Raw genomic sequence first — 5,162 nt, 5'->3', positions numbered from 1 at the left:
CTGAAATACAAAAGAATATTCGGGTATTAAAAAACTACAGGAGTTTATGATAGTCAGTGAAAGTTACAGGAATCAACGTTTTGTTTTTTTTTCCTCAGCCAGGCCTTTTCTGAAGTATGATATTAAAAGCAAGGGTTTTCTGTTCTATGGTAAGAAACTACATAATGTAGAAAAACTCACAGGTCTCAAATTCTGATATGAAAAGGTAGTGAAAAAAAATTGTTTGGAGTTCAATGTGAAGCCAGGATGGTGGAGAATGATGCAGACCATAAATTTATAATCAAGGTAGGGTCAGGGCATATGCAAAGGTAAAGTAGGCTAACTTCTTCAAAATTTCCTTTCTGTTATTTGAAAACTCTTTTCTTAAGTAGAAGGATCATTTGTGGAAATTCCAGTATTTCAGCTGTGGGTGAGCAGTCTTTATTTCTTTTCCTTACTCATATTCTCCATATAAGTATTCTCCATAGCTTTGTTGTTGGTCACTCCATCAAACCACTAATTACCTTGACAGACAGGCCAGTGGCACACTGGGAGTAATGTGAACCCTTGCCTACATTTTATCCACAGATTTCCTAATGAAGATGCTTTCCAGCAGTATACTATTTGACAGCTGTGGGAAAAACAAGACCAAGTTTAGAGGCAAAGCCTGGAAAGGAAGTCAGGCCACATGGGACCTAACCAGTGACCTCACCACATCAACCCATCTTTCTTTTCCTCCACTTCCCAATAAGTTCAGGCAGGCAGATCAAATTAATTTCTCCTCCTGCAGTGAAACTTGGATAAGCATTGCAGCACTGAACCATGAAGCTGGTCTTTAGCATCATAATGCACTGACTACGTCTTTAGGTCTGAATCCCATCTAAGTTCTGAAAACTCAGATCTGAGGTACATAGCTCAGGGTCAACATTCAACAGCTCACTGTTCACGCTAAAGTAAACTGTCTATTTGTAGGTAAGAATCAGTGCAAGACATTACTACAGAAGACCTGCACAAGTTCTAAAACCAAAAGGTATTACTTCTTATGGTTTCGGGGTCTTTTTTGAAAAGAGTTGAGCAAAACCTGTTTTCTCCCCCATCTTCTTTCATTTTTCTTTATTACTATTAAAATGAATTTTGTGGATTTCAGGAAATTCCAGATGGAGACTTACAAGATTTCAAATCTTTTATAAACTGAAGGGAAAACAAAAATTATTTGACAAGCAATTAATCTAAATTATGAGTATGAAAGCATATTTGCAATTGCAAAAAACTAATATCAAGGAAATTAAGTGAAAAGATCTCAAATATAAGAAGGCAAACTAAAGCAGAATAGATGTATTGTCAAAAATCTAGAGATCACAAGAGTTGTTTGCCACATATAGAAGAGGGCAAAAAAGCATGGATTTAGGGATCAAAAGACAACACATTTTTACATGGGGTAGTGTATCTTGGCTTAAGAAATTGCATGACAAGCTACTGAATAGAAAATAACTCCTGTCGGCTACTCTGTGATGTTTTACACAAGGAATATATAAAATATTCAGACATATCTTGCAAAAATCTGAGTTATCTTAAGTTATGTGAGAGCAAAGAGCAAAGTCCATTTTACTGTTGTAGAACCAGACTCTACTGGAGAATCCTGTTTTATCTAAAATCTCGAAAGCACTTATTGCACAATACCCTAGTAGAAGATAGATCTACCAACTTCATGCAAGACTCCGCTTATAAATGTGGCAGCATTTATTCCTGCTGAATCAGGACAATTTAGTGATGGAATCTAAATGGAAAAGACAGCCCCAAAAAATTGCATTTGGTTTCTCTCCTGTTTTGTCTAAAGCAGCTACTCTATACATTCAGACACCATATAGAAAAAAACCAACAAATTAAATGTGTAGGTAAGATTTGCATTAGCACTTTCAAGTGTAAAGCTTTATATCCTTATTATTATGTGTCTCTCTAGTGCCACTTCATATGTTTCTAAGATAGCAAGCCTGAAGAGAAAAAAAGGAAAAATATCAATCATACTGTCCCATAGGAGGAAGCAGTAGATTACCAGCCTCTCCTAATTACCACCTTTCCTAATGTTAGAAGTGGCATAGCTAGCTGGAGTGGTGCTTCGCTATATTTACCTAGTCAGTGCAGAACCACAGCTGCATAAAGCAGGGTGGCCATCCTCATGCAAAAGGCTCTGAGACATGACTAAACTAAAGCCGAGTATCATTAAAACAGCCCAGCAGAGAAAGGGGACAAGAGCTCCTGCCATACAGCATCCTACTGTAGTAAAAAGGCAGGATTTTCACCCTGCCTCTGTCTTCACCGGAGAGGTGCTCCAACCCTCTGATCATCTTTATGGCCCTCCTCTGGGCTCGCTCCAACAGGTCCATGTTCTTCTTATGTTGAGGACCCCAGAGCTGGACACAGTTCTCCAGGTGGGGTCTCACCAGAGTGGAGCAGAGGGGGAGAATCACCTCCCTCGACCCGCTGGCCACGCTTCTTTTGACGCAGCCCAGGGTTCGGTTGGCTTTCTGGGCTGCAAGGGCACATGGCCGGGTCATGTTGAGCTTTTCAAATGCTTCTATTTGCAGAGTCATAATAGCATTGGTCTTCCTTAAAACAAATGACTGTCACTTCTGCCCAAGTTTATTCTTTTCGTTCAGTTCCTTTTCCTAGAGGCTGGTGGAGATTTTTTTCTCCTCACTGCTTTTACAGGAAGGTGAATAGCTCCCTCAAGTGCCCCGTTCAGTCCCTCATCTGATGGAAAGGTAGAGCTGACATCTCCCTTGGGAATCCCTCGATCTGTTCTGCAATTCCAACCGCTTCTTATGACCCAGCAGCTGGAGTATGAATCAAAAACATAGCCCAGGAGAGCAATTACCGTCCAAGTTGCATCCTCTCCCTCCCGTTTAAGTGCAATAAAAATTGATTTAATGGAAGCATGAGGTGTCACAGAAATATTTCTGCTAAAATTCATGTGAGGAAACAGTTAACAATGTTGAATTTTATTTTTTCAGTATTAGGGTTCAGGATAACTACCAGCTGCTTGAATGTAAGCAAGGGAAAAACCATATATCTTCCAAGCTCACATTTCACTCAGCCTGCTGGCAGGACTTTGAAGCCATGCACTGCTGTCACATTCTACTCAGCTTCTGAATGCCAGCTTTGATATGTGAAAGATTTAACATAATCCTTACATCTTCCAGCTCATACTTCTGCTAAGCAAATGTGAATATGTAGTAAATTCCACAGCCAGGGAACTGCATGCATGAGATTCTCAGAAAGATGTTTTCTGGCTGTGTAGCTGCTTTTCAAGCAGCTTCTGTACACTGTGTGCTTTTCTGACCTGCTTTCTCTCTGTGTAGGCTGTGGAATGGCTGTGTAGTCATTTCAATCTGACATAAATCTGGCCTGTCACTAACATGGTTAGTCCCATCATTCTTGATCCCAGCTGCTCATACTTGCTGCCTCCCTTGTGCCAATTCAATAGCTTGTGTACCTGAGCTGTAAATCGTAGCAGGGAAACCAATCCTGCTGAAAAAATCATCTTTCCTCCCAGTTTGCAGTTAGGTTTGGCTTCATGCTATGTCTAATCTGATCTAAATCTGTCCCATCCTCTCCCTGTGCTGCCCACAGCACACTAGGAAAAGATCTCATTAAAAATAATTTTTTTTGAGGCAGAGCCGTTTGCTCATCCAGTTCACTGCACAGCCACTTGAATAACAGTGCCAGCAAAATGAACAAGTGCTTGGGCCTGAAAAGTGCTTGCCTCTCTTTCAATAGCAGCCTGGATGCATGCTGGTTCAAACACACTGTTTTAGCCGCTTATTTCACAAAAATACTTTGTCAGATGAAGTATTAATAAACAAGTTTATAAGAGCACATAAAGCATAACCTTGCAAGCTTTTCAACATACTACCATAGTAGAAGATGCATTTTTACCTTCTCATTCTTGGCTTACTCTCATCTTCAGCGGATGTCTGTTCACTATCAAACTCAGAAATAGTGGCCTACATTTACTTCATAACCTGTGCAAAATCCAACTGCACACCCATGTCCTAAATAAATCCTAAAGCAAAACTGATGAGAACAGATTCAGCCAACAAAGTATGGTTTATTTTCACACAGTATTCTTTGTTAATGACTGCAAATGTAAGATGAAAAAATTGAACCAATACATCAGAATAAAAGCAGATTTCAAAACAAGCAGATATCAAAAGATACAACAAAAATTATTTTAAATTCCTGAAAAGGAATAATACTTTGCATCCTTGTATGAAATAGGATGGTAGCGAAAAAGGGTAAATCTTAGCCTACTGACAAGTATTACAGATGATTATGAAAAATACGAGAAAAAATTATATGCTACGTAATTAACTTCATATAATGTAAGAAATTGTATCCTGCTACCATTCTAACAACATAACAACTGTATAAATATTAAAATAAAGTGGGCCACCCTCACCCTCAGACTTGTTTGTAAATGCTGTTTGGTATAAGGTACAGGAAAATGGTGTACACAGAAAGCAGAATTTTTCATTGTTCAGATAAACAGCCTTGTGGTGTTTTAATATATTGTACCAGAATGAGCTTAGTGGGTGAGGACGAGTCTTTGATAAGACTTCTGTAAGATCACTGTCATATTAAATTGTAAATACAGAAGTGACATAACTGACTGCTGTTTAATGTGGAGATTAGGTTACTCCAGCTGTACTGGAGGGCAGATACACATGAATAAGCTTGGTTTACAGGAAGTCAGGTAGCTGGGCAGTATGTCCAAGACTCTATTTTTTTGTTTACTAATGTCAGTAATTCAGGGTGTGGGCTGACATTACAGCTACACAGCACAGCCAACTACCAGCAAAGGGCAGCATTGCTTCCAGCACGCCCAGCCACACACTCCTGATGTTGCCTTCATGCCACTGGGACTCATCTGACACTGCACAAGTTCAGGCAATTAAACCTCAGAAAACTATCACATAAAAAGCAGTGATTAATCTTCACACAATTTGGCCCTATGACCTTCACAAGTAAATAAAAACATCTGTAGCCAAATATTTTGTAAGGTTTCAAAATCTTGCAAAGGAATAATAGTTTGTATCTGTGTTGTGATTAATAGGCTAGAGAAGGGAAAAATCTAACAAACTTTACAGTTGTTTAAAAGGAACATGAATTTTTGTACCTTATGT

The sequence above is a fragment of the Falco rusticolus genome, chromosome 2 (genome assembly GCF_015220075.1).
Source record: "Falco rusticolus isolate bFalRus1 chromosome 2, bFalRus1.pri, whole genome shotgun sequence".
In the NCBI taxonomy this organism is placed as follows: Eukaryota; Metazoa; Chordata; class Aves; order Falconiformes; family Falconidae; genus Falco; species Falco rusticolus.
The sequence above is the reverse complement of the archived record's forward strand: the minus strand, read 5'-3'. Positions refer to the sequence as shown.